General features: G+C 39.1%; 1 protein-coding gene across 13 annotated transcripts in view; it reads right to left on the bottom strand.

The window, feature by feature from the left end:
* Positions 1 to 10,863, bottom strand: part of TRIP12 (thyroid hormone receptor interactor 12) — a 77,331-nt gene extending 66,468 nt beyond the window's left edge. For 8 of the 13 annotated variants that reach the window (XM_041414410.1, XM_041414421.1, XM_041414422.1 and 5 more), the window contains exon 1: positions 10,429 to 10,662. The gene's annotated coding sequence lies outside the window, so the exon portion shown is untranslated. The other 5 variants (XM_041414414.1, XM_041414413.1, XM_041414415.1 and 2 more) reach the window with 5 other exon arrangements.
* Positions 10,864 to 22,878: the final 12,015 nt, after the last annotated feature.

Raw genomic sequence — 22,878 nt, 5'->3', positions numbered from 1 at the left:
GAACTTATGTAGATAGACATTCTCATCAGACCAAAGTTTCAAAGTTCAGCAAAATGTACTCTCTGATGAGGACTACAGCTTCCACCTGCTGGTCTTCAAAGCTGTGTTTCAGCAAACACACTCAAGTAAGAATACCATTCAGATGTATCTGGACTTAAAATATTCACAGCCCAAGGTTCTGAAAAACAACTGGAAAATATTATCTCTGTAAGCTGTGGGTGCTTAAACATTTTTAACACTTGAAGGCAGGCAATAATGTTCAACTTGTAATGGTATTAAATCTTGAAATAATACTTCAGTAATGACAGGACATCAACAGACTCCAGAAGCAAAAGATTTTGGTTTTTGACAGCAGAACTCTGGACACATGTTACTGTTTCCTGGCTCACAGAAGAGAGGTCATTCATATTTTATTTCTGTTTCGTTAAACCCAACACTATTTAAATTGCTTTTAAGTAGCATCCAAACAGATTGCATCACTGCACAAATTTAACAGAAAGTGTTTGTAATGATGGAAGACTATTACCCATAGAAGAAAACTATGAACTAAGAAGAAAGCTTTGTTATCATTATAGCCTGGCTTATTTCCAAATAACTACACAGGTGATATGGATATCTAAACACAGAGCTCTTCCCTTAAAGCTCCCCTTTTTCCAAAATTACCAAAACTTGCAAGTCCCCTTTTCTCTCCTTTGTCCCTCACCCAAAATAGCAAGGATATATCAAAATATGGAATAGTAAATTATTTTAAAGAGACACTTGCAACGCTATGAAGTACAATATTACCACTCAATATGGAGATGTTGTACCTCAGTACTGAACCCAAAATGCATTTGCTATAAGCCAAACCCTGTCAGCACGTTCCAGTTCCTCCCAGAGTGATGCTGGAGGGGAATGGGAAAGGAAGTGTGGAAGAGGAACCAATGCTTAGGTGTATGCTCCATTACCGAGTAACTGAGAATTCTCCGTGCTTATCTGAAATACTCTACCCCATCACAGTGGGCCTTTATCAAGGGACATGAATTCCAGCTGAAAACCAGAAGGGTGATCTTAAAGAAGTTAACTAATAAAACCTGTACTATTCAGCCAGGCAACGAGGTTGTAAACACGTTCAGTAAGTGCTAAGAAAGTGCTAAGACTAAAACATCAACAGAAGAAAATAAAGAGAGGATAGTATTGATACAGTTAGCAGGCAAACAGTTAAGAGGAACTTTCAGGCTGGAAATTAGATGATCCTAAATTTTGAGACATGACATGCTAAAAGAATATCCCATAAGGACTGAAGAATTAAAAAGGCAAGTATGAGGTTTATTACTAAGCCTACTCCCAGAGAGTCTTCATTGTCCTTACAGACAACTAACAAGTTCTGTTGTCCTGCCATGCCCACCAGAGAGAGAAGATGCTCATGCTGCTCAGGTACAAAAATCTCTTTTAAGGCTCAGTTCCTACAAAAAGCTAGTTGCCTCCCCCTTTGGATCTTTTGGCTAAGGAAGTAACTAGAACACCATTATTGCTATTGTAACAGCCATCCCCTTTCTCAGAAGGTATTAAGAAGTCAGAGAAGACATTGCAAAGAAGCCAACACCTCTATTACAATTTGAGAAGCATTTCCTGTTCTTGTCCCATGGTACCTACCACTGAAGCTCTGTTATGACTGAAGAGAGAAAATTTGTCCCCATAGCTTCTCCTGGGAAAGAGGAGGGGAGGCAGAAGACAGCCCTCCACAAAGCAAGTTACTGCAGTAAGAAGCAAGTTCTAGGATTTAAAAATAAAAAGCCACAAACCATATACCACACTTTTGGATAGGGCTAGTCTGTGCAGAGGTTGTTTATCCAGCTTGATCCTTCTATTGCTGTGTCACTCTGTGCCCATATGTTCATGTTTGATATCTGCCACATGACGGGGGGGGGGGGGGGGGAGAGAGGGGAGGAAACTTGCCAAAGTTAATATATTCCAAAAACCAAACCAGTTATTCCATTTGTGGAAAGGTGGAAAGAGCTCCATGTAGAACTCGCAGACAAAAAACACAGGAGTCCTATGAAAATGCAACAGAGAAATTTTGTAACTGAGTTGCTAACATTCAACTCAACTGGTCTTTTAGAGTGGGTTACACAACAGAGAAAGTCAAAATACTAATTGAACTCTGCTGTTAGATCAATCAGCACTATCACCTGCTATCTGGTTTTGATTTGCCATCTTACTGAGCTGACTTTTCAAGTAGCCTGATATCATCTTGGTAAAGGAAAATAGTATTGCAAATCTGCTTGTCTAAAGAAGGAATCATTTTTTAGCTAAAGGGGAACAGCTTTTAAATTAAAACACGCTATACAATTTGGTAATGCAGAGCAATCTACATAGCTTATTTCTGAGAAAAGTTTTTAAAATGCTCCAACACCCATAAAATAGGATTAAGATTATTTCCATTTTAATCAATTAATTAAAATAATAGTACAGATGAGTCCTAATAGGGTTTCCAGTAATTGCAAGGTAGATGTGAGACCAACAAACAAATGCCACAAACAGAAGCAACACTAGTTTAGCACAGGCAGACTGCTGAGAACAGGCCAAGGGAGTTGAGTGCTCCTGATAACACTACAGGTACTACCAGCAAGAATCACAGTTTGCATTCAAGTGTGAGATCTCAATCTGATATAAACCCAAGATTTCATCTGAATAAAACAAACTAATTAAGATGTTTAGAAAAACAGATGATACAATTGTTTATCCAATGACTTGTTACTTAATAGGAATCTACTATATTTAAACTACAAGAATAGTTTTAACAGCTTTTGTCTAAGTCTGTGACAGAAGAAGAGCAGGGAATACACTCAGGAACCTCTGGAAGCCATGAAGCATAGCAACAAGTATGGTCACTGCATTGTATTTTGGAAGTGACAGATTGAGATTACTTGACCTGTTACTTCAGTGGAGTCTCGCAGACAACTTTACATTTAGTTTAAATGTATTCCCAAAAAATAACTCATCACTACATTCCTATTTACTCCCAGTTTTTAATTATAAAGTTCTCAGGTTCTAGCTTACTTGAGTTCTTCTCCATAACGCACAATAAAATTGGAATTTTCAGTGTCCATTCTGTTCCAACTCTGGCTTAATTTGGATAATACATCAAGAACCTCTAAACTATTAAAAAAAAAGTATGGCCATAGTGCTCAAATATGTCAGCATTAACCAAAGGCATTAGTGATTCCTTCACATCATAAATTTCATGAAGTTCATCTTTCCTCTTCACAGCTAATCTGAAGAGAGCTCACTTTCTCCACTCCATGGAGCATTTAAATGTGCAGACTGAGGTGTGCAATGGCATTTCCCTTAACACACCAGTTCCAATTCTACTTACAAAGTGCTGGTGAAACTTCTGAGGTGCTGTGAAGTCAGGTATCCAGCATGGCTATGTTTGTTTGCAAGTCTACAAATATACAGCAGAACTGTATCAACTTAAGAGCTGCATGGAGGAAATCTGACAAATGCACCATTTCCTATCTTACTTTTGGGAAAGGAATGCATCTGTTCTTCTGCCAAGCTTTTTGTAACTGAATAAGGGAGTGAAACTAACTTTTTTAATCCACAATCTTATGGTGTAATTCAATTCTTAATTTTTATTACCAGTCTTTTATTGTAGACTATTACCTGCTAAATACAACAGGCAGAATATTACCAGAGTAAGATATGGCAGCATCCATTATCCTCATATAAACTTGAAAAACACTGTAGAAGAGACTGCAGCAGATCTTCCAAGTACAAGCTGTAACACTTGAAATTGTGGCTTCAAGATTGCTGAAGTTATGCAGCTTCCATTCCCTTCATTAAATGAGATTCAGCCGAAATTGTGTTTTCTCCAGCTGTTTAACTTAAAGATCTCATATGTACCTACCCAGCTATGTAGCTCCTTCTCAGGTGCTGTTCACTCAGGCTTATTGACACAGCTTATGACTGTCTGCTGTCCTTGTTCAGCTGAGCAATTTCCTACCTTCCCCTCACCCCTGTACAATGGGCGAGTTCATCAAGCCACCACACCTGAAACAACTGCAAAGCTCATGACAAGTGAAGTTTTAAGGAGAAACTAGTTTGCAGTCAGTAAGTTGATTATAAATAAAGTGTATCCCCAAAATAAAGAGGAAGAAAACACTCACTCTTTAAGGAAGGCAGAGTTCCAAGTTTAAATTCAGTACACAGCCTATTAATATGCCCCCTCAGTTACTTTCTTCATTTGTCCTCTTTAAATGCACAGCCACATCTCACCTGTGATCAGAAGATTCAGTTACACTGCACACACCTTCCAAGACAGGACACTCCCTACACTGAATAAGCTAATTACATAAGGGATTTGACATTAGAAGACACAGAACATTATTAACTTGGATAAGATGGCATCCTCTAGCCCTGACATTAACCACATCTTACAGTATTACCTCGTTCAAAAACACTCATCTATCACATACTCCACAAAGGCATTATATATTGTAAAGAGAGCTTCTCCTCACTAACAGCAAGTGTTAAAGTAAGCAACTAATCATGATATCAGTATCAAGGACATGTAATTCAAGTCCCTTGATGAGTGGGTGGGATGCAGGTGTTTTTTTCTCCTTTTCTTTAGGGCTGGAGGGAAGGAGGAGGAGCAGGCACGGGGGATATTGGAGTCCACCCTGACTAGTGTTACTATGCATTTTTTGGTGCCTCAACTCATTTATGTTGTTCCTGATCCTACAAAAACTCAATGTTTTCAACTCAGAAGATACTATACAAGAGTGTATTTTTGATTCCCACACTTATTTACCTGTACTTTTACATCTAAGTAGTCTTGGACTAGAGGAGAGGTACAGAGCATACTTCCAGCACATAAAAGCCCACATACAGAGAGCATTTCTCCTACAGAGAGCTGCTAAGACAAACTGTCACAAGCTCAAAGACAAGTAAGATGGAAGACAGAGAAGGAGAAAAAATGAGAGAAGAGAACAGCATACATGCATTCTAAAAGCAAACATAGCTAAATCTACACCTAGTTACCACCTTCGGGCATGAGTATGTCATAGACCTATTTTTCCTAATAGTTTTACTATTAAAAGCTACACCTGAAAATCAAGGTAAAAAATTAGTTACTGCTCTTCATTAACAAAATCGGTATTAACCATGCTTCAAACAGCCAGCCACAAAACTGACAGAGGTGTACACTGCTAATACTAAGTCTAATACCCATCTCAGGGCTTGACAGCCTCCTGAAAGTTTAACACTTTTGTTCCCAAAAAAACATACATACCTCAGAAAACAAATAACATTCGTATTTTTTTATTTCCAGCTGTACAAAAGTCTGGCGACTATTTGCCCTTCTTTACATTAAGTTTAGTTATTTGGACTTCATGAAACACAACACAAGTTGTCAGCAACAAGTTGCTCTGAAAGCAGAATAAATGTGAAATATACATTGCCTTTCAGATCTTAAAAAAGGCCATCTTATTCAAGAAGTACCAGGGACATCAGCTTCCAATTTGAAACACCAAATTGCTCCCCACAACTCAAGGTTCACATTCCAGAAGATGACTCAGACCCTTTCATACCTTTCATGAATGTCAGATCTTTGCAGTTCAGCATATGCACTTTCTTGTGGACACTATCGAAGCAAAACATATAGAAAACACCTGAGAAAATGGCATTTTTCCCTCCCAGTCCATGAGCCAGCATAGTATTACTACACACTGACAGAATCATTCGTAGTTTCTTCTCCAAGAATACCTTTCTATGTTTGTAAGCTTTTGGTCCTTTCCTATCACTCAAGAAAACAAACCTCTTTTTAGCATGCTGTATTCAATTAAAAACTACTCAAGGGTGTAAGAAGTCAAATGTGAGAAGGGCCAAGGAACTTCCTGAGGTTTCCAAACAGGCTTACTGTATGAGTCCTTACAAGAGAGGTTTTTCTGGAGCAACCGAGGGCAACCATGCCTTGAACATCATTGCTAGTATTTCTCATGCATCTTCAATATTGAAGTCCAATATTAAACTATCATGATTAACTTTTTTTATAAGACACCTAAGTTTTCCATTTCTCCTATATGAAAACAGTATTTCCATTTTTCCTTACAGACTTGACCATCTACTGCTCTCAGGGCAGTTTGCTGCCATATTTGTACCCTCTTGAGTCAAGTTAGACTGGCAACAGTCAGTACCTTGCAAGACAAGCATCTTCACAGACAAGGAGAGAAAACAAATTTGGTTCTGTGTGCTTGAACCCTCGCTGCCAGACAGAACTGAAGGAGAATATGCATATTTACACAGTTGGACTCTACCAACTTGACGGCAGGATTAGGAGAACAATTGCTCCTCAAACTGAACTTCGTACAAGCAACCATTATTGGTATCTGAAAGCAGGCAGGAGAAGCCACTTCACTTGGCTCTGTCCTCCACAGACACTGTACACTTGATAGGTAGTTAAAATTTCTTAATTTGCAGAAGATAACTTTAAAACACTAATTCAGCAACTGTTTTGTTAAAAAAAACAATCCTGAGACAAGTGGCTACATACAAGCATTTTTTTCATTATTGCTCACCACTGAGAGCTGTGAAAATAGTTTCACTCCTTGAGAAGCACCTCATTTCACATACATTGAAAAAAAAACCACACCAGTAGGAAAAAAAAAGTTAATATTACTTTGTTTTGCAGTTACCAACCTCATGTTCTAAGTTAAAACTGAACTATGGAAACCCTCAAGTTTGCTTCATATACTACCATAAATCTGTAGTGGTACTATGTAATGATTAAAATATTAAGAGCACATTTAAAATACTACTTCTTCAGAAAACTAAGCACTCACCCAAAGCTAGTATGTTACTCTATTAAAAAAAAACAATCCAATGTGCTACTACCTTCAGAGTCAGTACTGAATGGGGCAGTGCAGTGACACCTTGATGAAAAGAGCATAACAGAGTCAACAAAGTGCTTTATAGGGAGTTTTACTGACTTGACAAGTCATGAACAGGACACTGATCATCCAACAGTCCAATGGGAGATCCCAGAAACATTCTGGGTTAAGTTTTTGCCAAGGCCATAGTTCACCATGTTGTACAACTTCAGTATTTGATTACACTTTGTCACAAAAACTCAGCCTCAGTGTCACACAAGACAGATCCATGATCAAAAGTGTTCTACATGATGCTTACCAAGTAGTTTGTTAGAAAATATAGCATGGCCTATAAATACAATATTAACACAGATAGCTGTGAGATTCATTTAGCTGCAAATTAGGTACAAACATGTAGTTTACTTACTAACTTTCCTACTTCTGCTTCAGCTTCATCACTTAGAAACAAAAGGAATTTAGGCAGGTTATGCTTCTGGACAGCTGCAGAGTAAGTAACTGTACTTATCAGTGATGTAAGGATCCACATGGAAATTGGTCATGTCTCCACTGATGGCATTAAAGACAACTGCATTTTAGTTTTGCTACGCTGCTGCAGAAGGGAAGTGTTGTTGTCACCTGTAGCTCTAGGCCTCAAATTTAGGAATGATTTTATAAGAAAAAGTTTTCATTACCTTTTTTCTGTAATATTTACACTCTGGGTTTGAAGACAGTCAAAGTACAATACAAAAAGGAAAAGTAAAAAAATAAAACAAAACAAAGACAAAAACTTACGCATGATTCCTGATTAGGAATGACAGCTTTGATTATTCATTTACTGAGAAGATGCAGAATATTTCCCCTAATGGTCACTTTGACCTGAAAAACTTTTGCAAGACATCAAAAGACTCCATTTTCATAAGCTCTTACTCAACAGGTTGGCACTCCTACTGAAGTAGATCTGCTATATTAATAAGCAGTAATGCCACACTGTGGATGACCTACAATCTTTCTACTAACAGCTAAGACATCTTTAGGTTCCTACCTATGCAACCATCTGGAGACTGAAGACTTAAAGAGTGTTAATTCAAGTTTACTACTCATTTTTATCAGAAAAACGCTAAGAAAGGGGGAAAAAAATCTGATTACCTGTATTTCTAACACAACAATAAGATACACCAAACAATAAAATTTAAAAACACCTTTGCATTTAAATTCAAAAGAACTGAGCTGCTCATAATCAGTTGCATTTTAGAAATACAGAAACTATTACAAGTTAAAAGTATGTATATTGCCAAAAACTAAGTATTATTTTCAGGATTTATTCACCAGACCACTGCTTTAAAATTTCTTAGTTCAAATACATTTATTTAGTTAAAATATCAGCTGCAAAAACTGAAATACTAGTATTTTCATAAATACATTTAACACTTATTGATATTTATTAAATAAGCTACCAAAAAAAATAGTTATTCTTGCAGCACTTTCATGTCCATTACATATATTTTTACATATATAAAATACAACTTGCTTAATAACTTACAGCTTAACAAAAATCTTAATAAATCTCAGAAACCTCAGAAATCAAACACCAAATTTTTTTTTTAATTTAAAAATTAAAAAAAAAAAAACACCCAAAAAAAACCCACCAAACCCCAACCCTGTACAATTACAACTCTTGTTTTGAGAGTGGAAGAGGGAGAACTGAAAAGAAGAGACTACACCAGAGATAAACAGAAATAATCACAGGAATGCTTTCTAGCTTTTAAAGTCTTACACAAGTATACCCACAATGTCAGCTCCTACAAGAAAATCTTGAAAAATTGAGTGCTCACAAGTCCTTTCTCATTATGATAGATGTACTTCAAATTTATCAACTGGTAACTACTCAATTCCTCTTTATGGCAGCCTTTAAAGCACCAGGAAGCTCAAAATTCAAATTATACACAACACAAACTGTGTAAGTTAGTCTGAGTTAAGTTTTGCATTACAGTGTTAGAAGCTCTGAATCAGTGTTATTTCTGCTGAACAAGGCAGGAAGGGGAAAAAAAAAAAAACAACTTGAACTATCTTTTTAGGGGGAAAAAAAAGATTTAAAATAAAAATTATTACTGGATTGCTACACATAATAAAAACACTCCCAAAACAAACTACACACTCTCTGAAAGCATTCCCAAGTTCTATGCCAGACTTACAGAATAAATTTAGGCCAGTACCAAGCACTCATTTCTTCCCCGTGTGTAAATGCGACACAATCAGGCCTCACATGCAGGCCTCTCTCTCCAACACAGGCAGGACCTTTGTTCGATACGTCGATGTTTTTCCCCCAAAGCCCTTGACATAACTTTCCATTCTTTCCCCTATTATTTTCCGGTTCCCCGTCTAGACTTTGGGACTCCCGAGCCGTGCAAACCCCCGCCTGCCGGAGAGCCCGTGCACTCGGAAGGGGGAAGGGGGAACAATAAAAAAGTTGGACACAGGAAGACAGGCCTGCAGGTCTGGCGAGAGCCCCGGCCTCGGTTCCTTCCCTTCCCCGGATCACCGGGGCAGCAGCCGGGAGCCCCAGCGCCACCAGCCCCCTCAAGCTTGTCCCGCGACCCAGCCCCCCGGGAAAAGGGAAGGAGGAAGAGCCAGGCAGGAAAGGCAGAACCCAGCGTTTGATCAGCCTCCAAGTACGACGCATTATGCAAGCAAACGCAAGGACCAGGCAACTTGATTCTTGACTGAAAACAAGAAAAACATCAGCTCGAAAACATTTAGCTGCGAAAATAATCCCTTTCGTGGGCAGCCAGCTTTGTGGCTCCGACCCCACGGGCGCCTCCGTTTTCTGCCCACCTTCTTCCTCCCCCCAAAAAAGCTCGTGAAATATGGACGTCGGCCGATTGTTTAGCATTTTTACCGAGCTGGGCAGGAAGGAAAGGAAAGAAAAATGCTGTTTTTTCCTTTAAGATATTCCCTACCTTCTTTAGAGGGGAACAAAAAAAAATAAAAGGGGAGTGGGAAAGAAAGGACCACTACGGAAAAGGGGGCCAAGCGGAATGGGGGAGGGAAGACAGGGAAGGGCATCGAAATCGGCACGGCAGTGTCAACACTGACACTGCCCTTTTGTATCAGCAACCACACAGGGCCCGCCGAGGGGCGGCCGCGCTGCCGCCCCCCTCCCCGCCAGGCGGCCCGGGAGAGGCCAGGTGGCCCCCGGCACCCCAGCCCGGGGTGGGGGGGCGAGGGATATCCCTGCAGCGGGCTCGGGGACCGCCTGGCCATTTTGTCAGCTCCGTTTCCACCCCTTCCCTCCACGGCGAGGGCCCCATTCCACCCCTCCGGGCCGCCCCACACACTCACCAGCACGGCGCCGCGTCGTTCCCGGCTTCCACTTGCCCCCCCACCCCCATCCGCAACAATGCTCCGGGATGGCGCCGCTCCCCTCCCCCTGCCCCGGGCCGCCAGGAAGGGCAGCTCGGCTAATGCCAGGATGACACAACAGGCCCGGCCCGGAGTCGCCGAGGGGCCCAGCGAGCGCCCCGCCGCCCCGCGCCCGCCTCCCCGGCGCCCCCCGACCGAGCGGAGGGGCCCCGGGTACCTAGTTTGTCCCGGTGCGGCCTCCGCAGACGCTCCGTGCCTCCCTCCTCCCGGCAGCAGCCGCCTCGCTTCCCTTCAATTATCAGCTGAAGCCGCAGCACCGAGCGACGCCTCGTCCGCCGCCTCCGCCGCCGAACCCCTTCCAGCGGCGCGAGGGGGAGGCCGCGGGACTACTTTCTCCTGGCGCCGGGGCCCCGCCGGGGCCCGCGCGCGCCCCGGGCCGGCGGGCGGCCCCTGCCCCCAANNCGGCCCGGAGCGCGGCCCGCTCGCTGCGCTCGGTGGAGCCGCTGGCGGCGGTCGGTATCCCTCCGCCGGGGTCGTCACCTCGGGTCCGCGGGAATGTCCCCCCTCGGGGCGGCCAGGGGGCGGCCGGGGCGCGGGTCGCTGGTGGCACCGGCGGCGGGGGTCAGACCCTGCCCGGCACCGCAGGGCCGCCGCGGCTGCTCCTTTAAGAGGGGGCCGGGCTAGCGGTGACCCCGCGTGATGTCCGCCCCTTCCTGGTTGCCATGGAGACCGCCCGCCAGCGTCCCAAAATGGCGGCGCTGGAGCCGCGCGGGGCCGCCGCTCCCTCCGCCGCGAAGGAAGGAAGGAAGGCAAACCGGCAGCCTGAGGCGGCAGCGGCTTTAGCGAGGGCTTCTCCTTGGGAAAGGAGCCCCTCCGTACCCGAGCAGGACGAGGGGCCCCGTTAACGCTGCCGGGAAGCGACCCGGGAGGCGCCACCGTAAGTGCCGCTGGTCTGGCCTCCTGAGGGCTGGGAACGCCCGGCTGCGTGAGGGCCGGCTCCCAAAAAGGGAATTTCCAGGCACGGGCGAAAGTGTGTCTGGGCCGGAGCCTCAGCATGTGGGAGGTTGCTTCCACCTGGACTTTCCCGAGCTGTGGGATGGGGCTCTGCGTGAGGAAACAGAGGAAAGAGAAACGAGAGTTAGAAGCCTTGCGAAGTGGTATACACATATCGTGATTTTGTACCTTTAAAACAGACATAAGTTCACTCTCAGAAATGCCTCACAAATAAATGTGGTGCGCCATTTAACACAAATAAACGACAAATCCTTAAGTATTCCTTCTAAATAAAGGTAAGTTTCAGGGTAATCAGACTTAATGCAGATGGGTAAGCAATAATCTAAGATGTCGTTCCAAGAACATGAAATTAACATCTGGGGATGGGAAGGCCATATATATTTTCCACATTGTACTTGGAGATGTTGGATCTCCTGCCTTTCACCAGTGTAGATAACTGGTTTTTCAAACAGGGAAATAAAAAATGGTAAATATCTTGAAAGAGGTTTTTGAACCTTTGTTTTAAAACATCCTACAAAATGTGCAATACAAGTATTTTTCAGAGTAATCTAATAGAATCACTAAGAAATGTTGGACAGTAAACAAATGAAATTTAACAAATCTGATTATGTGTTTATAAGATTAATGAAATAAAATGCAAATATACTATAATCTTTCTTTCATTTTGAGACATTTTTTACTTAGTTTACTTACTTTATTAGAGAGGCAAACACAAATACTTGTCTCAAGCTGGACATAATGATTTAGAAAATGTAAAGTTTCAGAAACTTTTCTGAGAAAGTTTTTTAAATGTCTCACGATAACCAGAAAAAAACCCACAACATATTTTTAAACTAGGAGAAAGCTTTTAGTTTGTTTTCATAAAGTAAACCAAAATAATGAACATATTTCAGGGAAGAACTGCTGCACAATAACTGGGAAATATGTGGTTGTGAGTAGCTGAAGTCTTGTAGTGGGCCTGTCCCACTGACCCCATAGGAATCCTTCCAGTGCTCTGCTTGTCTGTGGAATGTGACTGAGTGTTGTGGGGTCTTTGCTATTCATTTTTGCACTCAGATAATAAAAATAAGATGGTTCTTATTATTATTTCTTTAGGTTTTTGGTTCTCATATGTGTTTTCTGTCCCACACTTCAGATATCTATTCTTGGGTTTGTTTTCAGCTGACCAAATATATCCTGAAAATGAACCAAAATCAGTTAACATAAACCATGCAAAAAAAGCTTCATAACTGTGTAAGTAAGTTCAAATTGTTCTGCAAATGTTCATTGTACAAGGCATTACCAGGAAGCTGGTGTCATTGAAAAATAACTGGTTTGGACTGTTTGAAAAATTCAGTTGTGATTTTATGGCAATAAGATCATTTAAGTATTGTGCAGTGAATGTATGTATTTGAATATATCACTATATTTTCTGAAGCTAATGCATCTGATTCCAGCAAAACCTCCCAAAACCTCCAACAAAACCTTCACTCAAATTTGAATTCCTTACTTCCCAAAACACCTTCATGTAAGTAGTGTCTCCAGTTTTAACTTCTGTACATTTAAAACTTCTGGATGCTAGTTAACCTTTCTAGAGGCTATGGAATCTCCTGTGAAGAGACCTGTGTCAAAAATAGCAGTTGAAGGTATGTGCATCACTGATGTTCCAAGTTGTGTCTCATGTAAAATATATTTAGCCATCCTGGGTTAGCATGGAGGAGGCCTCGTTGTTGGCTCACGTTCCCAGTGTGCTATTTTGCAGTTTCCAAATAAATAACAGTCTAAGCCTTCAGCTAGCACAGGGTTACATGAATGCTGAAACCTGCTACTTTGATTATCCCTGTTCTTGGAAGTTTGTGGTTTCAGAACTGTCTGTTGTTATTTTCTTTAAAAGCAAAAAGGGGAGTTTGTGGCTGCATAGTGGATTTGTATGAAAGCTCCCATAATTCTGTGCAGTGTTGCCCTTCTTTGAACAGTCTACTTGGGCTTTACATGAGCAGTAAATTCAGCTCCTCCAGGATGAAGTTATCAATTTACTGGGCATGTCTTAGAAAGCTCCAAGGCTTGTGGACCTGTGGTCATGGCCAGGATTTCCAGGTATCTGCTGACTATAAAGTCAAACTATCACAGAACCAGAAATCCTGTACAAATACAGAAGATCTTAAGAATGTGTTAGGGCAAGTAACTTGGTTGCATAAATGAGCATTCACAGAATGCAATTCACCCAGCTGGATTGTGTGGAAGGAGAGATCTGAGCCATCAGCAAAAATAATTTTTTTCAAGTAGCTATTTTAAGTCAGCAATCATAGTTTTACAAATGCACAGAAACTATTCCACATATTTCCCCTGTGTGGGCATCTGCCAGTTCCACTGCAGAAATATAAGACTGAAAGAGAGAACTTCAGGTGATCCAGTCCCAGTGCCTGCTGTTTTATCCAGCTACATAATGGATCTCCATAGCATAAATGGGGTTTGATGTGTTTCAAAGGCAGTGAAGCTTTTTTAACTCTGCTGCTTCACACAGAACAACTGCTCCAGACCATCACTTCTCTGTGGTTAGCAGTGCAGTTACATTTATTACATTTATTACATTTATTTTGTTTGGATATCTTTTGCATAGGTAACAATGCTGTATATATGTGTGTGTATATATGAGATACATTGTATACATTTAATAAATACTCTGGATAGGGCTTGTTTTGTTTTATCAGTCTCCACTTGTGAAACAGACTCTCTGCTTCTTGGTCACTCTAGTTTTCTCATTGTACTTATTCCTGTTAATACGTTTGTTCTTAATATTAATAAACCTAATAAGTACCATGTGCAAAAGCATTGTTACTTCCCCATGTCTTCTGAAAAAACCTGGGTGATTTAAATTTTAGGTTTGTATTTAACTTTCTCTACCAAAATCACATTAATGACTCTTGATCATCCTTCGATTAGTTATTATTCCAATGTCTTTCTCCTCTATCAACTTTCAATTTATAACCTTTTGGTTTATGGCAGAAATTATTTCCAGATTAATGACTTTGCCATTTGTACTTTTCAAATTTTTTTTTTCATTTGTTTCCTTTTTTCCTCTTCAGGGCTGCTCTGAGTTGTTCTGAAGGAGAAGCTGGTGTACATGTCAGAATAAGCATAATAAATAAAAAATCATTCTTGGCCATAAAATGTGTTCTAGGAATCCTGCTAGTATTCATGGGAATGGTGAATAGTTTTTGTTTTGTTTGAGTGCATGTGCTGTTACATAGAGTGGAAATATTTTTGTTCAAGACTGACATGAGGGATGGCAACTTGTTTCACATATACCTTTTACTGTACATGTTTTTCAAGCTTTAATTGCCAAATTAATATTTAATATGCCAGTTATAATTTGGCAACATTTATCACAAAAAACAATAGATGTTATCTGTTTGTACAAGGCAAGTGATTAATCCTATGGCTTCCAACATTAAATGTAAGATGGCTTGAGAGAGCCACACAACCTTTCAAAATAATATTTTTTATAAATTGCCTAACAGATGATAAGTACAGGTTTTGAAAAGTGCAAGAGTGGAATCCAGATGGTGGGGTAGTGTAGGAAAGATCAGTCACTCATTTTGGTCAAACAAGGAATATAGACACACATCCCCCACCCTCAAAAAAAAAAAAAAGTCTGGTGCTTAATCTGCTTATAGGGCAGGCTGATAACTGGAATGATGAGGCTGGTAACAAAAGAAATGTAATGGGAAAATGATCCGCTCAACATGTAATTAATACTAGCATCTGTCACCATTTAATGAATGCTACACTAATCAGAAGATTTTGTCATGTTAGTAAAATGTTCAGCTACTTACCCACAAAAGACCAGCTTGGTACTTTCACAAGGCTGCCACGGTTCTGTGCAATATTCCACACATGATCTGCTCGTGTAACAGCCAGGACTCTGTCAAATGTGCAACTGCAGGATTGTGTGTTTGGCCAGAGATCAGCAACTGGGTTCTCTCAAAGATACACACAGGACACGAACAAACAGTGTAAGTAACTGGGCAAACAGTTCTCATGAATGTTCTTGTTCTTTACACCTCATTGCTCCTATTGTTTAGTGTCCGCCTCTATGTCTTCAGTCAGTTTCTGATTAAATCAATACCTCCTGATCACAGCACTTTATTTTGGATACTGAGTACTACAGTATTTGCTTAAAAGATCCTATAATTAGTTGTTTAAATTTTTAAAAGCAAGTTTTTTCTGGCTTTTTTAGTTGTAAGCAAAAATTCTGAACCTACAGCACTTAAATCTTTAAGAACTTTTTTTTTTTTAAATCTTTTCTTAATAAACAATCCAATTTTCTAACTGATCTCTGTAAGTTCTATACTACAAAAACCCAAACAAACAAAAAATCACCACCACACCACCACCAACATAACCCAAACAAAAATTAAACAACACAAAACACACCAACAACTTATCATTTTCAATAAAATTTCCATTTTAGGAGACATTAATAAATGATCCTTGTAGTGGTGGGCTGGCTGATTTTCAGTTGTGAGAACCTTCATGATTTATTAAACCTGCAAGGATAGCTCCTTCGTTTGGAAAAAAATGTATTATACAGTTAGCTGTTACATCTTGGGCTTGTTTTCAAGTCTTTATGATGACATTTGATATGTAACCTATTTGATTGACAGCAGATGCCATTTGAAGTGCTCAAGCCAGATGGATGGGGGGGAAATTAACAGATGTTCTAATAGTAATTGAGCTGAAATTAATTTCATGTTACACAAAACAATTTTTGGAAAGATAAGTCTTATTTTAAGTAAATATCTGTGGGAGATGAACCTCTTTCAAAATTCTACTATTTTATTTGCATTTGAAAACTGAGGGATGCCATACCAGTTACTACCTAGCGGGATTCTATCCAAGTCTCTGCTTTGACTTTTCAAACAGAGATTTGTGTTCTTAGCAAACAAAAAGAGCACATAAATTTCTCAGGAGGGAATTAAAAAATATATATTTTTATTATTAGCTATGGTATGGAGGACTTCAACTGCATAAAATAGGAACTTCTTGTTGTTGTAAAGTAGAAACATTTCAAGTGTAGTTTGTTGATACCAGGAGACAGCAGCCATTTTGTCCCAGCTAAGGAAATGCTCTGCTGTGCTGAAAAGGTGTATTTCCCAAAGAATCAAACATTTTCATGGTAATGGTACCACACAGTATTAGCAGTTATTATCAGTTAAATGTTTATTAAGCCTAAAATACATAGGGAAATTGTCCTTGCTCTTTTGCTGTCTCTATTTCAGGCATCAAAGCAAACAGTAGAGCTGCTCAGAGAAAATGGAGACAGTTTCTCTGGGGAAATAATGCTGAACTGGAAAAACATGAATATTGTTGTCAGGAGTTTCAGTCCAAAGCTAAAATAAGTCAGTTTAGCAGTGTTGTGACATGTTATGGTTTGGATGCCTGATGGTACCTCTCATTTCTTCTGTGATGTGCCACCACTGGGTGCATGCAGTTGCTAGATCTTATCCATAAGTTTTGGGGAAGATTTGGGAATTCTTTGGTCATGTTGCAATATTGAAAATGTAATACAGCACAAGAACTGACATAGGAAAATTTGGACTTTTAACAACTGAAATGTAATTGGTGATGTGTTGCACCGGCAATGCTGGAATTTCAGGGCTTTCGTTATTAGCAGAGCATGATTTCTCTACAGAAGGCATTACATACAGCAGTGTAACTGGTGGGTTTTTACCTTCCCAGAAGACTCAGTTCTCTTTTTGGAGGGTGATTATTTTGGGGTTTTTTCCCCACAAACATTACCAAATGCTTAATCCTGTGAAACATTCATTTATTGATTTGAAATTAGATATATCATTTATATGGAGTGATTATTACTTGTGAAGTTGAGTTCTTAGTGAGCCTATGATAATACAGTGCTGTCATGTGTGCTTATAAAATCCTTTTTCAATAGTGGTTGAGATGTTATTTGAAGATGCATTGGAATATTCTCATATCAGTTTTAATTAAGGTATGTTAAAGATGATAAAGTAATCATAGTTAATTTGCCATTAATCTGGTTTTACTGTATCACTGGTAGTCTAGAGATGTATTTTTTACTTTTGTCCCAGCTGGGTTTTGTCTACTTATAACTAGTCTTTAATATACAGACAGCAGGATCTCACAGAATGGCAATAAGCTCCCATTGTAAATATTATGCATGGTTTTAATAATATTTGTGGCTTTCTTTGAAAATATCATACTTGATCTAGTCCTACCTGACAAGGATGATTTTCTTGTCATGAAATGAATAGTTTCTCAAGGTAAGCAATCACAACTACTTTCTGCTTAATAATGTAAACATTTCTTGCTGTAACCAAGTCATGTTCACATGTTCCTTATTGCCAGTGCTTGTTCTTTAGAAACAAAGGAAGATTAATTACATTTTTCACTGCCTTACTTAGGTAGTAAATCCTTATCAATCTTGTTTTCTGTCCTGGGATACCTCAGGAGTAATTCTACTTTCATGTTACCAAAGGTAAGTTTGTGTTCTTGCCTGTTTTGTTTTCCTTTTTCCTGCTTCAAGTTAGAAAAATAATTATTTATTTTTTCTGTTACTTTATTAACCAAGAACTATTTACATTATTTCATTTTCCATATACATAGTAGCATTCATGATGAAGAACTGTCAGATATGTTTACTTGACTAGGCAAACCATATATTTATACTTTTTTCATTTATCAAAAGTAATTAAATTCACTCAGCAAAATGTTCAAGGGAAAGAAGAAGGCAAGACGTGTAGAAGGCAAAGCTAGATAAAGTTCTGAATTTGTATCTCAATGTGAGATAGGCTACGAAAGGTCTTATCTAAAGATGCACCAGTGTAACCTAGAAGTAATTTTTAAACAAAGATGGTGGTCTAAACTGCTGTATGGATTTTTATTCTAAAACTTTGCTTGATTTTGATTTGGTATAAACGAAATCAGTTTGTGTTAAACTGAAATAAGCCTAAATAAAACCAAAGTAAAAGTGCCTGCAGCTTTTGGATGGACTTCACAAAATTAGATTAAAATTGTGCATTGGGTACAACCAGTGTAAATGTCACTTGTTGGCTGAAGCCTGAATTACACAAATTATCTGGAGAAGGGTGGGAACTAGAAGAATGACCACTAGTGCACAGTAAAATGATAGAAATCATTTGCTGAAAAACTCAAAATAATACTGTAGACACAGAAGCCTGGGAGAGTGTCTGAAGCCAGAGTTCTAAATAGGATGACAGTGAACAATAGAGTGAAAGGAATGACAGCAGATGGGGATTGCAAGCAAGAGAAGCTGTGTAGCTGGAAAGCATCAAAAAAACCAAGCAGATACTTATGACAGAAAATTCAATGTATGTTTTAATGCATGTGCATATCAAATTATCATGACAAATGATAATGAGAAATTTCAGCTTTTGCTAAGTTGGTGCTACAGCTGAGTTGTACAATTGTTTCCTCCTATGCAGTTTATAATGAGACTGAAACCTAAAGGTTATCAGTGTTAAGTTTCATGTAAAATGAGTTGTTGAAATTGGACTGAAAAAATCCTAGTGTTTGAAGAAACAGGAAAAAAAATCAACCAACAGGTAGCACATGCTCCCTACAGTACTGGGCTGATAACTGATGGAGAGAAAGGGCACACTTGTTAACACAGCTTTTTCTAAAAACTGGAGTCATGCGTAGGAGGCAAGTATATGAGAATGCCTGCACCATGTGATAGATTCTTTAGTGTTCCTGTCTTCTGATTTGAGGTGGAATTAAAGCTGTAAATAGACAGCAAGGGAACTTTGCAAAACGCACTGATGGTGTTAGTTTGTTCTTAAAAAATGTGGTGAGATTTTAGGGACCAATGCAATAGATGTTACTCAAAATTTAGAGTAGGAGATGTCAGTGCTGAAAGTGAGCTGCCCACGTACAAATATAGGAAAACAGTTTTCAGCATATATTAGATTAAACTGGTGGCAGATATATGCAAATCAGGAAGATAACAAGTATCCAAGAAGGGAGCAGTGGGATGATTTAACTAAGACTTCATCTGTAATAAAAAGTATTGCCAGTTATATGTGCAGACCCTGCTAAAAGAGGTGCAGATTCTCTAAAAATTATTTTGCACTGTAACACTGCTGTACTTCAGGACATTTTATATAGATAGCAAAATTCTGACTGCTCTGTTGTTTGGAGTTTTTTTGCTCTGATGAATAGGAAACAAAAGATAGCAAAATTCTGACTGCTCTGTTCTGTTGTTTGGAGTTTTTTTGCTCTGATAAAGAGGAAACAAACGCAAATGCAAAAAAAAAAAAAAAAAAAAAAAAAAAAAAAAATTAAAAGCATTGACTAGACCTGAAATTGTGAGAGGGAGATCTTGAAACTGAACTAAGGAGGACAACATTTAAAGAAATGGTTTTAAATTAAACCTGTCAGTGTCTTATCCATCTAGAAAGGAATGTTATGTCTTGCACTTAGCTTGCATGCTTTGTTCTATTAAGTGGTAGAATAATCTCTTTGTGGCAGTCTGATCTAGGTCTGCCTGTTTAATCACATTAATAAATGGCAAGCATCATGCTCGTAAGTGAAGACTCTGATCCTCTAGAGTAATATTTTATTCCCTCTGATAGTTTGGCTTTCCCTTCAGCACATCCCCTCCCTTCTGCATTGTCTCTCACTCTTGTATTGTTTCTCTGATCTGTATGCCCAAGTCCCTACAAAGGTAGACATTAGCTTCTGAAGCACCTTTGCTGTAAGCAGCTGTGATAAACAGCTTTACCTACTTTTCTTTTTTCCTTACTTTCGTCACTTTTTATTTATTCTCTCTCCCACCCACAAGCTCTGGGAAAACTGAGAAAGAAAGGTACTAAAATAGGAATAAACCAGGTATGAAACTGAGAGAAAGGGAAGAGACCATGGCAAGACAACAAATGTTGTGCTCAAATATAAGTACTGCGTTCCCCAAAGGAAAAGGCAATTATTATTTCCAAGCTTTTTATATCTTCCTCCTGAATTTTACTAAAACATTTTTCAGATGCTCTAAGTGGGAGCCTTCAGTAGTCATGCATACACACACACAAAGCTAATCCCTTGGTTTAAGTGGGTTGATGTTTCCAAGTGTGAGTGAAATGGGGAAAAATTATCAGCTTCATAGTTGCTACATGTGAAATTTTGGAATTGAAACAATTCTCTTCATGCATTTGAAATACTTGTTAAAAGCACCACACAAAAGAGTTTGCCTTGCCACCAGGAAGTTACCTTTTCTCTGTGTGTCATTTTCATTATCTCTGAACTCTGCTACAGTCACTGTTTCTATTTTTGTTTGCTAACTAAAGCAAACTAAAGCTTGTTTTAGCTTTCCTTGCTATTGAAACAACTTTTTCTCCAAAACCAAAGCAGACATAGGGAAAGGAAGTATGTGGGTTTCCATGATGACTAATGTGGTCCTGAGAAGAATCTGTACAAACTTTCAAGTACACACTGTTGTCCAGAATTTCAACTCAATTATGTGTATGGGTATTTCTTGTAGAACAGCTGGGTATTAGCTTTTACACTTTAGACTCTTTGGCATAGATAAAGTGAACATCTCTTAGAAAGACTGAAAAATGGCCTATGTTTAGTAAATGCCAAATAAACCTACTTTTTCTTCTCATGAATGCAGATCAGAAGGAAACTTTTATCTTGTAGAGATGTAATCCTATCAGTGTAGACAAAATAGTAATTTGTTTAATTTCCTATATTATAGCACATGCAGATGTTGAGGTTTTGTATCAGTTGTGAAATGAAGCAGGGACCCTGTAAGCCCTACCTTAAATTTGAGAAGAAAGTCAATAAATTGCCAAAAGAACAAAAAGCATCTGATTTCACAGATATAACAGGCACCAACTAGTACCTTTTGGTTTCGTATTGTTCATCCCTGAAATGTGGAATGGCACCAGTGCATGTTTAGTTTAATTTCAGTTTGGTGGACTCTTGCACTATTGCAGCCAGATGTGTTTCATTTTTTGTGTTTACTCCTAAAAAGTTGTCCTTCAAAGACTTCTGAAAACCCCAAATAAAGTAGGACTTCATTAACTGCAACCTCTTGATAGTCCGTTTTACTTTCTTTTTCAGGTCAAACCCTGCCAGTAATTCTGAGCTACACACCAGCACCAGTCCTGAAACCAGTATAGTCCCTTCTTCCAGGCTGCATTTGCTAGTGTTCACATTCTTGCATATTAACCAAATCAGAACTCTCAAAATAATCTGCTTTGGCCAGTCATGTATTTTCATTACCAAGTGTTTAACTGGTCTTGGAGGCAGGAAGGAAAAAAGGAGACTTAACAGATTCTTCAGTTCCACAAGACCTGCATTCTTGCTTTTAAGTTAATCACAATATGCCATTGTAGCCTCTCGTGAAACAATTGCCCGTGTGTGTTATGGTTCCGCAGCAGCTTATCCCACAGGGATCAAAATAGCATTGGCTTAAGCTGGGTCAGTGTCCATGCCTAAGGATAGCCTCACTCCAGCCCTTCCTAAAGTTATGAAACATTTTATTTTAGTTCTTTTGCAAATACCTGTCCATTGTCAGTGCTAGCTTCTTTCATAGTTTAGACACAAGACATGGTTTCTTCTTCTAGGTGAAAATTGAGTAAAATTTTAAGGTACCTGTTTTGCATTTTTTAAAGTGACCTAGAAGCCTCAGCTTCATTCACTTGCAGAATGAGTATAGCTTTGTCTAAACCTAAAGATTTCTGTTGTCCAACTCAAAATTTCCTTTATTTCTTATGCAGTCAATGCTGCAGTGTGGATGTAAATGCAGCTGTTGGAAAAACTTCACTATAAAATAAAAAACAACCTCTACTATGGTATCAGCTTCTCACTTAGATGCAACTATGTTAGAATAGGAGTAGAAAAAACTATGACGAGAGGGTGCCTTTTCATAAGTAAAAATTTTAGAAATATCTAATTTATCGTTATCTCCTTTAAGATATTTCAGTAATGCTGATATGTATTCCACTTTTATTTTGTTAAGATTTAAGTGAGAGTGACATGGGCAATTTCTTAACCAAAATACATGGAAGCAAATTGTTTTAAAACCAATAGATTAATTTGAAATTGTAGTAAAAATGCAACAACAATGTGCAAGAGAAGATAAAATGATAAGAGAAGAGAAGAGAAGAGAAGAGAAGAGAAGAGAAGAGAAGAGAAGAGAAGAGAAGACAAAATAATAAAATGAGTGACAGAAGCATTTGAATACTCTAATTCTGAAATCAAGATTTTATGGTCTTCTTCAATGTACAAAACCCAAACAAAAGCACATGTTGGTGGGGTTTTTTAAAATACGATGGAGAAGTAATATCATATGTGATAAAATAATCTGGGTAAAGCGATTTAGTAAAGATAAAGTCTCTAAGACTGAGAATGTGACATTTTCTCTGTAGAAGACACAATGGCTCCTTCACTGTACAGTGGAATGAGATCTTGGACTGTAGTAACAAATCCAAGGCTAAAAACAAAGACTGGGGATCTAGGCCATTCACCTGGGACAGAGGAAAATGTTTCAGTCTAGATCTCCTGAATCTCAACAATGTTATTTTCTACATTCTGTAGTCACCCGCTTTCTCCAATGAATGTTTAACTATTTAAAGGAGAATAATTTAAGGGAAAAGTTAACCTCCATATAGCCTGT

The sequence above is a fragment of the Onychostruthus taczanowskii genome, unplaced genomic scaffold (genome assembly GCF_017590055.1).
Source record: "Onychostruthus taczanowskii isolate IOZ18803 unplaced genomic scaffold, ASM1759005v1 scaffold45, whole genome shotgun sequence".
NCBI lineage: Eukaryota > Metazoa > Chordata > Aves > Passeriformes > Passeridae > Onychostruthus > Onychostruthus taczanowskii.
Note: the sequence above shows the minus strand (reverse complement) of the source record. Positions and strands in the feature narration are given on the sequence as shown.